Source organism: Physeter macrocephalus, unplaced genomic scaffold, assembly GCF_002837175.3.
Source record: "Physeter macrocephalus isolate SW-GA unplaced genomic scaffold, ASM283717v5 random_2313, whole genome shotgun sequence".
In the NCBI taxonomy this organism is placed as follows: domain Eukaryota; kingdom Metazoa; phylum Chordata; class Mammalia; order Artiodactyla; family Physeteridae; genus Physeter; species Physeter macrocephalus.
The window spans coordinates 1-12,756 of record NW_021147598.1 but is presented as its reverse complement, the minus strand read 5'-3'; the positions used below and the strand labels follow the sequence as shown (position 1 = coordinate 12,756).

Here is a 12,756-nt window from a genome sequence, read left to right as displayed (position 1 = left end):
TATATTTTTTATTTTATGCTTCTCTGTTTCTTAAATTTTCTGAATCAAGCATGTTTTTATTAATTGTTAAATTGGTCAGGCTGCTAACTAGCTAAGAATAATATTTTAGAAGCACCACAAGTCTCATCCTTGGGTTTCTGGATTCCAACATTTGATGTTATCAGTTACTTGGACCAGACCCTTGGAAACTGCTTCAGTCCACCCAAGTACATAGAATACCAATACTATAGGTTAATTATTACTGGGATATATAACTTCCTGGTGTCTAGAATATTCTTGCCTATTACTCAGGGCTCCCTCCTTCCCAGAATCATGTCCTGAGTCATAGAATCGGTCATCAGCTGTTCAGTGAATGTGTAATCACAATAAGGGGTTTGGAGAGTTTTGTGGGATGTTTAATTCACGTTAGGGAAAGGACTGGAGAATTACTCTGGATCCAGATTTCCAGTGACCAAGACATTCACATCCCTTGGATACTACTGAATAAACACTGGTAAAGTCTGATGAAAAGAAATCTTTTTCTGGGCTCTGGGTGGACTGTTATCACATAAGGGACATGTTGATTATGTTTCTCTTGTATTGATTATATTTCTCTTGTATTGATTATATTTTGGATCAGTGTCTCCATGATGGAATTTGACAGATGTCTTAGTTCCTTTAATAACTCATTTACATGTCACCTCTTAAAATGAACAACTTCTGCAGTTGGTTGCTGTGCACAGTATGCAGATTTAATTAACATTTAAATTTTATATTTTAATAGGTAATATATGCCAATAGTCAAAATTCAAAAGGTACAATGGGGTGAAAAGCTCTCTCCCATACCTCTCACCTAACCACCCAGGTCCCCTCCCTAGAGGTAACTGATATCATTCCAGGGAGATATACATACATACACACATATTTTTCACCCTAATTTTTTTTTAATTTTTATTTATTTATGGCTGCGTTGGGTCTTTGTTGCTGCGCGAGGGCTTTCTCTAGTTGCCGCGAGCGGGGGCTACTCTTTGCTGCTGCGGTGTGCGGGCTTCTCATTGCAGTGGCTTCTCTTATTGCAGAGCACCGGCTCTAGGCGCGCGGCCTTCAGTAGTTATGGCGTGCGGGCTCTAGAGCACAGGCTCAGTAGTTGTGGCACACGGGCTTAATTGCTCTGAGGCATGTGTGGGATCTTCCCAGACCAGGGCTTGAACCCGTGTCCCCTGCATTGACAGGCAGACTCCCAACCACTGCACCACAAGGGAAGCCCACCCTATGTAATATTTTATGTACTGTTCTTCACCTTCCTTTTTTCACCAACAATCTATCTTGGAGGTAATTTTACATTAGTATATAAAGAGCCTCCTTTTTTTTTTTTAAGTACACAGTATTCCACTGAATGAATGTACCATCACTTTTTTAACTAGTCTGAAACTAATGGACACTAAGATGGCTTCCAAACTTTCACTATTACACGATGTTCCATGTACCTAAGTTATTTTGCACATAAGCAAATATATTTTTAGGATGAATTCCTAGTAGTGTGATTGCTAGGTCAAAGGTATATGCATTTTTAATTTTGATAAATATTGATATATTGCCAAATTGTCTCCCTTAGAGCTTGTATGAGAGCTTCACTGAATATTAACAAAGTTTTGGATTTTGCCTATCTGGTTATGAAAAAGGATATGTCAGAGGAGTTTTAAACTATATTTTCCTTACACTGAGTGAGGCTGAGCATCCTTTCATGTTGACTTCCTTTTCTGCATAGCTGGTATAGCCACGGCTCCTTTTTCTATTGAGTTTATTTGTAGAAGCACTTTATGTTTTAGGAAAATTAGCCTTTTCTGTGATACAAGCTGTAGATATTTTATACCAAATTGGAGTATGTCTTTCGACTTTCATTATGATGGTTTTTGCCTTGAGAGCTCAAACTCTAGAAACTACATGGGTTTGAATCTTGGCTCTGCCACTCACTAGCTTGAGCAAGTTACTTAACCTCTCTGTGACTCAATTCATCAGTAAAGTGGTGATATTAATAGTACCTGCCTCACAGGGTTGTTGTAATTAAAAGAACAATATATGGAAAGGGCTTAGAAAATATGTGGCACATGACAAGGACTATAAAAAGTATTGTGGTTTTTTTAAAATGTAGTCAAAGTTAATACTGATTCATTTTAGGTGCCGTTTCAAAGAAAAACATATTTGCCTTGGCTTCAAATTCTGGAGATAAAGTGAAAAAAAGAAATTATTCTCACTTTTGATAAGTAATATGCACTATTTACATACCAAGCCATCCACATAATAAAGGGTGCCCAGTCCATGGGAGTGTAGACCAAGCAGTGAGGTGCTTTATGGTCACTGCATTTACTCCTCACAACCACTCTCTTCAATAAACAAGGTCCCACTGTATAGCACAGGAAACTGTATTCAATATCCTGTGACAGGCCATAATGGAAAGGAATATGAAAAAGAATATATACATGTCTAACTGAATCACTCTGCTGTAGAGCAGAAATTAACACAACATTGTAAATCAACTATACTTCAATAAAATAAATTTAAATACATATATTTAAATATTATATATATATTTGGGGAAAAAACCCACTTCAGCAGGTATCATTATCCTCATTTTACCTATGAGGAAATTGAGGTTCAGAGATGACAAAGACTTGCCCAAGGTCAAGCTTCCTTTGTGCATTGATTTGCAAATATTCTTTAATCCTTTCTCTTGGCATGCCTGCTGCAGGTCCCCAAGGCATATCCTGTGCCTATACCCGGTTCCCTCAGTGAACACTCAAGAGTCCCCTCTGGCTGGCTGTCTGCCATTCATTCACTCACCAAGCCCCAAGCCAACTCCTTCTGACTTCCTCCCGTGACCCTGGCTCTTCAGCTTGGAAACCCTTTTGACTCCTGACACAGAGTTCATCAAGTCTTACAGATTCTCCCTCCTCTGAAATGTGTCTCGACTCTACCCCTCCCTTCCATCCCAGCTGCCACCACTATGTTTCAACCCTGACTACCTTTTGCCGGGGCTGTAGCTGCACTAAGCTTCTAAGGAAGCTTCCAGCTGCCTTCCACAATCTTTCCTCTCCAGTTTCTTCTACAGTGCTGCCCTGGTTATTTCCTTAAACCACAGCTCTAGTCTTATCACTCCCCAACTCTCAAACCTTCAGAGGCTCCCCTCTGCCAGCTCCTTACCCTTGACATTTGACCCAACCTATTCTGCCAGTTTTGCTTCCAAGACTCCCTACCCATCCAGCCAAAACGAATGCTTCACTACTCCATGAACAGGCTTCCAGTCAGCTTGTTTGTTCAGCTTAGGATTTCTCTCTCTGCTCTCTCTTCCAGGCAGCTCAAGCTTCAAGAAGCTGTCCTTTATTCTGACTATACTCACTTTTCTCCTTACCCTCATCACTTCTTCCCACTCCACACCCTTTCTTATACAAAATCCTTTAGAGGCGGAATCCTACTTTCCTTGATATTTACTGAAATGCTTTCACACACAGGTACAACTGATAAACCCCACAACCTATTTTCTAATGGGTCTAGCCACTCACAGGGCCCTGGGTTAACAGGTCACATGGTGTGCCAGACCTGCTCGTGGCAACAACCAAGCCTGACCCATTTGAACCCAGCTCTCCTCACAAAACTGTGATTTCTGCATAGAGAACAGACCTGTGGTTGCCAAGGGGAAAGCAGGTGAGGGAGGGATGGAGTGGGAGGTTGGGGTTAGCAGAGTATAAATAGAATGGATAAACAACAAGGTCCTACTGCATAGCACAGGGCACTATAGACAATATCCCATAATAAACCATAATGGAAAAGAACAGGAAAAAGAATATATATATGTATAACTGAATCACTTTGCTGTCCACCAGAAACTAATACCTTGTAATCAACTATACTTCAATAAAAATAAAAATAAACCAGATCTAGATTAAAAAACAAACAAACTGTCACTTCTGGTCAAGGGCCCTTCACAGACTTACATTTTCCTTTTAGATCTGACAGCTGTCATCTGATACCTAGAACAGGCACAGCACAAAGAGACCATTCTGGAAATATTAGTGGTATGAACAAACTTTGCACTGGAGAGAACATCAGGACGTTAGATCAACTTCCTTGTTTCAACAGAAGAAATCAAGGCATAGAAAGGGAAGAGACTCGCCCTAGGTCACACAGCAAGAAGGAACCAGAACTAGATCTAGAACTAACGCCTCCTGACTGAAGTTCAGGGCATGCTCCTCTGCACCTTGGAGCCACGCAGACCTAGGGTGAGCAGCCTCAGCTACCAGAGGTCACAACCAAACACGTCCCCACCAGTTCAACACGTGTTGCTTTTTCCTCGCACTCATCTCAGAGCCTCCTCCGCCCTTTCCACAACACAATCTTTCTTCCTCCCTAAGTAACAGTTTTAAAGGTAGGGATCTTCAGCGGCGAGACGGCCTCCCTGTCAACCGGGTTGGACACAGAAAATACCCGGTGCTGGGTGGGGCTCCCACCGCTAGAGAAGAGGTAGCCGCGGAGCTCCCATGGTCCGAGCTCAGCCTCCGGCCCCGCCCCGGCCCTGCCCCGAAGCGCGCCCGCCCCGCCCCAAACGCGCCAAGCCCAATCAAGCCTGCAGCCGACTCGCTGCAGCGTCGCCAGGCCTGGGCGGAGCCGAGCTCCCAATCCCCTCCCCCTCCCTAAGATCCGCCCCATCGGCGTAGACAGTCAGAAAACGCGCCCAATGAGAAGGAACGGGCGGCCGCCATGGCCCTATCCACTGCGACAACGCGAGAACGGACACAACTAACTGGCAAATTCTAGACCTCGGTCTTTCCGCGTCCTTCTACGCTTCGCTCCCACTCTTGCCGACCCTGCGCCCGAGGGAGATCCGGAAAGGCCCCTCTGGTCAAGTAAGTCTACGCTGACTGAAGTACTGTTGACGTCGGTCCAGGGGCGGCTGCTGCTACCCCGACAGAGCTCGGGGTGGGATGGGGGTGGGGGGAAGGCCCGAGAAAGGGGCGGGGAGGAGCCGAGCACGTGGAACGCCGGCACGACCCTGGCGTGGGTGGCTGGCTGGGCCGGCGAGCTCCGGCTGTGAGGAATCGGTGGGCGGGTGGAGCTCGCGCGTCTTGTCGGATCTGCCGTCGTAAAGACGGGGGGAGGGGGGCCCCGAGTGTCGCCGCTCCGTGTCCGCCCTGAAGGAGCGTTTTTCTAAATCCTGATGTGAAGTTGCCACCCAACACCTGCCAGTGGCTGGACTGCGGGCCCTTGGGGGCGGCTTACCTGAAAGTTCAGGTTGAGGTTGATTTTTTCAGACAGGTCAGCGTAACAGCTAACGCAAGCTCCTCGTGAGTGCTTAGGCACTGCCAGCTGCTTTACAGGCATTAACTAAGCTTTCCATACACCAGCCCAGTGAGGTTGGTGGTAGTGTAATACCTCCGTCAGACGCAGAAGAGCCCTAGTGAGGTTGTCGCTTACCCGAGGTAACTTGCGAACTAGTAAAGTGACGGAGCCGTGGGATGAACCCAAGCTTCCTGAGATAACCTCCACACCGAGTTACGGTAGCGACAAAGCCACGCCTTCCACGCTAGCGCTCGCCGTGTCCAGGAAACCTCGTCGTCTCCCCGGTTGTCCTTAGAAACCATGACACCCCGTCCCCCTGGACGGGCGTGGTGTGGTCCACAGACCTTGGCAGACGCAGAAACAGCCCGAAGGAAAGAAGACTGAGGCCACGGCTTCCTGGAGGAAACAAAAGTCCAAAGCCCCACACTCCAGTTTTAAATAACGGTGGAGATTGTAGTTGAGGTGGTGTCCTGGGGCCGGACCAGCCGGGGTGGAATGCCGTTTCCCCCACGCAGTGTGTCTTTCTGGGCACCATGCTTGGCCCTCTAAGCTTCCTTTTCCTTATTTGTGAGGTAGAGTTTTAAATAAACGCCGACGCAGAGTGGCCACGGCAAGCCCCCTGTGGAGGCCATTTTGCGTAGGGCTTTTCAAACTAGTGGCGTTAGCGTTTTCCACGCGGCAGGCCAGTAGCGTCTATGATCCCCATAAACCTGTCGCTGGATATTTAGGATGTGCCTCACTCATAAATGGTATAGTACTGCTGTAGTAGAAAACCTTTTTTTGTTTGGGGGATATAAGTCACATACCATAAAATTCTCCATTTTACAGTGTACGGTTTGGCAGGTTTTGTAGAATATTCGCAAGGTCGTGCGACCATCTTATTCCAGAACATTTTCATCACCCCTAAAATAAGCACTGTGGCCCCGGAGCGGCCTAGGCCGAGGCATTGTTAGGCTCCAGGCCCGGGGCACCGGGCCACATGCTCGGCAGGATGTTGAGGCGGCTGCTCAGGTGCGGGCAGTGGAGCCTCCGCCCCGCGCTGAATTTCGGCTGTGGGCCGCAGCCGAGACCGGGCCCACCTCTCACAGAGGCCGGGAGGGAGGCTGCCCGCCACCCCCACAAGCCTGAGGCCCCCAGGCCGGGCTTTTTCTGCGTCGCATCGCCGGAATTCGGCGGCCAGGCCCAGAAGGGCGTCTTGGAGGAGGGGAAGGAAGCGGTACCCGGAAACTGGGCCGCTCAAACCGGGAGCAGGTTGGAGAGCTGTGCCAAGTCTTCAGCGCGCCTGCGCAGAAAACTGCCCGGCTGCGAGGCAGAGCCGACTCTCCTGCGAGAGGGTCTCCGTAGAGACCCCAGATTTGAACAAGCGCCGGAAAAACCGCTGAGGAGTGTGCCGAACTTAAGGATAATCGCTATGCCACCGCAGCTGAGAGACTTGCGGCTGAAGGAACCATTGTAGAAACGAAAAGGGATGACCTCACAGCGACATCAACATCAAGGAATGGAGAAGCTAAGCAGCTACCTGAAGTAGAAAGGACAAGTCAGCACACCCATCCGCTGGACCTGTTATTTCATGGCGAACCCACTTACAGAGAGCTACCCAGGATGCTGTGCAAACAACGCTCATCTGGAGGAAACTGTTGGCAGTTTTGAAAAGCAGAAAGTAAAGGATATAAAGACTGTATTTTCAGAATTTATCACTACTGAAATGCTATTTCAGAGCAAAGCTTCAGAGGTATACACTGGTGCCTACCAAAATTTACAAAAGATTGATGAGAAGATTTGAGGTTTTCAGAAGCTCTAGGTATTCACCCGATTATCCATCTCACTTGTATATTGTAAGAGCAAATTCAAAGTTGCCTTTTCAGAGATTTTTTTAGCTAAGTGTCTGCAACAGGACAGGTGTCCACTTGTGGACTAAGAGGGGATCAACAGAAGAAGATGAATTAGACATTACAGAAGAAGAAAATTAATTTTCCTCAGTACCTGTCTTATTTCCATTTTTATCTTAATATGACTCAGAATTCAGGATTGCTGAATTGTAAAACTTTATTCTGGCTTGCTATGCTAAACATCAAAATGGAATGCTACTGAAAATAGGGGAGAAAGATGGAAGGATATTTATGTTGATCCCAAATGAAGGTTTTAAAAAATATTACACAGCCAGTCATTTCAACTTCCTACCTAGTGATATATGATCTTTTTGTATAACTCCCACACTTTTTTTTTTTTTTAAGATTATGGGTTTCAAAGTATTTCATATTAATGTACTGTACCTGGTTGGGAGTCCTATAGTAAAGTAGATATCAAAAACCAAAAGATCAGGGCTTCCCTGGTGGCGCAGTGGTTGGGAGTCCGCCTGCCGATGCGGGGGACGCGGGTTCGTGCCCCGGTCTGGGAGGATCCCGCGTGCCGCGGAGCGGCTGGGCCCGTGAGCCGTGGCCGCTGGGCCTGCGCGTACGGAGCCTGTGCTCCGCAGCCGGAGAGGCCGCGGCGGTGAGGTCCGCGTACCGCAAAAAAAAAAAAAAAGGTCTACCAATTCGTTAGCTTCTTTTAGACTGACTCCGCAAAAGGATCCTATCTAGTCATTCTGATTAAATATAAATTCTGTCCCATGAAGCTTTAAATAAAAAGACAAGTTTTCTTTTCTTGAAAAAACTTTTACTGAAACATGAAGTTTCATCATTTGATCTGTAAATTTACCTTTCAACAAGTGTATAATCAAACAGAATAAAGGAAATATGACGCCAATATATCCATGTTTTACAAATGAACAAAGCATAAATTTTAGTTTAGAGTCACATTCAACTTGATTCTGGCTTTAATACTCATAGAGAACAGACTTGTGGTTGCCAGGGGAGGGGGCGGGGGGCGGGGGGCTGTTGGGGTTAGCAGATATAAGCTGTCATATATAGAATGGATGGATAAACAACAAGATCCTACTGTATAGCACGGAGAAGTATATTCAATATCCTATGATAAACCATAATTGAAAAGAATATTTAAAAAAGAATATATATGTATAACTGAATCATTTTGCTGTATGGCAGAAATTAACGTTATAAATCAACTATACTTCAATTAAAAAAATTTTTTTTTAACTGTTGTCATACTGAAGTATACATGGTACTACAGCCTTTGGAAAGCTAGTAATTTGGTGGAATGTTGCCTAAAAAAATAAACTAGAACATGGAACACCATAAATCATTTAAAATTCTATAAAAAATTTTCTAAGCTACCATCTAGATAATAAAAAGATGTAACAGTTATTCTTGGAAACATAAAACAGTTTAATCAGGAGTCTTTATCAACTCATCTGGGGTAACTGGAAAAAGCAATTATTCATAACAGAAAAGTAGACTTTCGAGAAGCTATAAAAAAAAGAACCTGAACCTTTATACGCCCTGTTCTGTACCCCCTCTTCCTTCAGCACCTGGAAAACCACTTCTCTCTTTCTCCCTCTCTGGATTTGCCTATTCTGGAGATTTCATATACATCAAATAAATAATACAGTGTGTGGCCTTTTGTGTCCCACTTCTTTCACTTAGCATAGTGTTTTCAAGGTTCATCCACATTGTAGCATGCCTCAGTACTACATTCGTTTTATGGCTGAATAACATTCTGTTGTATGGATGTGCTATATTTTGTTTATTGAGTCATCAGTTGATGGAAACTTGCATTGTTTACACTTTGGGGCAATTATGAATAATGCTGCTATGAACATGACTGTCCAGATTTTTATATGGCCATATGTTTTCATTTCTTCCGGATTTTGCTACGTCATATGGTAACTCTTATGTCGAACCTTTTGAGGAACTGCCAAACTGTTTTCCAAAGTGACTGCAGCGTTTGCCTTCCCACCAGCAGTGTATGAGAGTTCCAATTTCTCCACATTCTCACCAATACTTGTTATTTGTGTTTGTTTGGTTTTTTATTATAACAATCCTGGTAGGTATAAAGTGGTATCTTATTGTGGTTTTTATTTTCATCTACCTGTTGACTAATGATGAGCATCTTTTCGTGTTCTAAGTGGCCATTTGTATATCTTTGAAGAAATGTCTTCAGATTTTTTTCCTTATTTTTTAATTGAGTTATTTTTTTCTTGTTGCGTTTACATATTCTGGATACTAGATCCTTATCAAATATACGATTTAAAAATATTTTCTCCCATTCTGTGGGTTGTCCTTTCACTTTCTTTTTTTTTTTTTTTTGAAGTGAATGGTGTTTCTTTTTTTAATTTATTTTGTTTTTGGCTGCATTGGGTCTTTGTGGCTGCGTGCGGGCTTTTCTCTAGTCCTGGCGAGCGGGGCCCACTCTTCGTTGCAGTGCACAGGCTTCTCATTGCTGTGGCTTCTCTTGTTGCAGAGCACGGGCTCTAGGTGCGTGGGCTCAGTAGTTGTGCTTCGTGGGCTTAGTTGCTCCATGGCATGTGGGATCTTCCCGGACCAGGGCTCAAACCTGTGTCCCCTGCATTGGCAGGTGGATTCTTAACCACTGCGCCACCAGGGAAGCCCCCTTTTCACTTTCTTGATAGTGTGTTTGCACAAAAGTTTTTACTTTTGATGAAGTCTACTTAATCTATTTTTTCTTGTGCTTTGGGTGTCATATTTAAGAAACCATTGCTTATTGAAAGTTCATGATGATTTATACCTTTGTTTTCTTCTAAAAGTCTTACAGTTTTAGAGCTTGGATCCATGAGTTAATATTTATATGTGATGTGAAGTAGGGATTGGATTCATTCTTTTGCAGGTGAGTGTCCAGGTGTCCGAGCAGTTGAAAAGATTATTCTTTCCGCCACTGAATGTTCTTGGGCAAAAGTCAATTGGCATAGATATATGGGTTTATTTCTGGACTCTCAGTTCTACCTCATTGATCTGTGTTGCTATCCTTGTGCCCGTACCAGTGTCTTGATTACTGTAGCATTGAAATTGGAAAGTGTGAGTCCTCCAACTTTGCTTTTTTTTCCAAGATTGTTTTCACTCTTCTGTGTCCCTTGCATTTCCATATGAATTTCAGGATCAGCTTGTCGATTTCTCCAAAGATGGCAGTTGGAATTTTGATAGTGGTTGTGTTAAATCTGTACATCAATTTGTAGACCGTGTTAAGTCTTCCAGTCCATGACATGGATGTCTTCCCATTTATGTAGGTCCTCTTTAATTTCTTTCAACAATGTCTTATACTTTCAGTGTACGAGTTATGCACTTATTTGTTAAGTTCATTCCTAAATACTTTATTCTTTTTGATGCTAATATAATGTAATGCTATTGTATGGTTTTGTATTAATTTCATTTTTAGATTATTCATTGCTAGTGCATAGAAGTACAATTGATTTTTTTATACATTATTTATTTATTTAATTTATCTTTGGCTTCGTTGGGTCTTTGTTGCTGAGAGCGGGATTTCTCTAGTTGTGGCGAACGTGGGCTACTCTTCATCGCAGCACGCGGGCTTCTCATTGCGGTGGCTTCTCGTTGTGGCGCACAGGCTCTAGGCTCACGGGCTTCAGTAGCTGTGCCACGTGGGCTCAGTAGTTGTGGCTCACGGGCTCTAGAGCACAGGCTCAGTAGTTGTGGCGCCTGGGCTTAGTTGCTGCACAGCATGTGGGGTCTTCCCAGATCAGGGCTCGAACCCGTGTCCCCTGCATTGTTAGGCAGGTTCTTAACCACTGCACCACCAGGGAAGTCCTGATTTTTATATATTAATCTTGTATCCTGCAACCTTGCTTAAATCATTTATTAGCTCCAGTAGTTTTTGTGTGTGTGTGTGGATTCTTCAGGATTTTCTGTATGTATAACATCATGTCATCTGCCAGTAGAAATAGTTTTACTTCTTCCTTTCCTGTATGCATGCCTTTTATTTCTTTTTCTCGCCTAATTGCCCCTGGCTAGAACTTCCAGTACAATGTTGAATGGAAATGGTAAGAACAGACATCCTTGTCTTGTTCCTAACCTTAGGAGAAAAGCTTGCAATCTTTCACTATTATGATGTTAGCTGTGGGGTAGATGCCCTTTATCAAGTTGTGGAAGTTACTTCTGTGCCTAGTTTTTGTCATGACAGGGTATTGGATTTTGTCTGGTGTTTTTTCTGCATCTCTTGAGAAAATCACGTGGAGGTTTTTCCCCTCATTTATTCTGTTAATATGGTGTATGGCATTGATTGGTTTTTGTATGTTGAACTTGGGGTAAATCCTACTTGGTCATGGTGTACTATCCTTTTTATATGCATCTAGATTTGGTTTGCTAGGATTTGGTTGAGGATCTGTGGCTGTGTCCATAAGATAGGTTGATCTATAGTTTTCTTGTCTTGTGATACCTCTGTCTGGTTTTGGCAACAGAGGACTACTAGCTTTAGAAAGTGAGTTGGAAGATTGTAGTAAATATCTTGCATATAATTCTTACAACCTTTTGGATTATTTTCTTCGGATCTATTCCCAGAAGAAGGCATGTACATTTGAATTACTTGATAAGTATTGCTCAGTCATTTTCCAAAAAGTGAAATCATGTTTGTTTATTTGTTTGAGATTAACATTGTCTTTCTAGAATAATGGTCTCTTAGAAATTATTATTCTTTATCCGTCAAGTACTTGAAAGCTTGTGTAAAAGGCAAAGCCAAGCTCAGCCTTCCACAACACATTTAATGTCTGTGCCTGGCAGAGTGGCTCCAGAGGAGCTGGGATTCAACATTTCACCCAGAAAATTATAATTGAGCGCTTCCTATCTAGAGCAGGGTTTCTTAACCTCAGCACTATTTGGGGCTGGATAATTTGTTGTAAGGGGCTGTCCTGTATTGTAGGATGGTTGGCAGCATCCCTGGCTTCTACCCACTAAATGCCATAGCAGCCCACCCCTCCCTGCCGCCAAGTTGTGACAAACAAAAATGTCCCTGGACATTGCCAAATGTCCCCTGGTGGGTGAAATTGCCCTTGGTTGAGAAACACCAATCTAAAAACTGATTGTGGGGCTTCCCTGGTGGCGCAGTGGTTGTGAGTCTGCCTGCCGATGCAGGGGACACGGGTTCATGCCCCGGTCCGGGAAGATCCTATATGCCGCGGAGCGGCCGGGCCCGTGAGCCATGGCCGCTGAGCCTGCGCGTCCGGAGCCTATGCTCCGCAGCGGGAGAGGCCACAACAGTGAGAGGCCCGCGTACCGCAAAAAAAAAATAAATAAATAAAAACTGATTGTGCTGACTTCATATTACTGTCCAATAAAATTGTCTCTAATTTTGAATTTTAATCTTTGCTATATATATATATATTTGGCTTTGGAGCCACATTTGTCTCACTCTGTTACCATGTTCTGGTGACTTTCAAATTTATATCTTTAGCCTTATTTTCCCTCTGAATTCCCAGACCCCTATTTACAGACATCTTGAGATTGGTTTGTTCAAAATCAGACTTACTGGGCTTCCCTGGTGGAGCAGTGGTTGAGAATCCGCCTGCCGATGCAG

The 12,756-nt window shown here is 44.0% G+C and overlaps 1 pseudogene; it reads left to right on the top strand.

Annotated features, from left to right (window-relative positions):
* The first annotated feature begins 6,450 nt into the window (after nucleotides 1-6,450).
* On the top strand, nucleotides 6,451-7,557 carry LOC102974574 (CBY1-interacting BAR domain-containing protein 1-like; annotated as a pseudogene).
* Nucleotides 7,558-12,756: the final 5,199 nt, after the last annotated feature.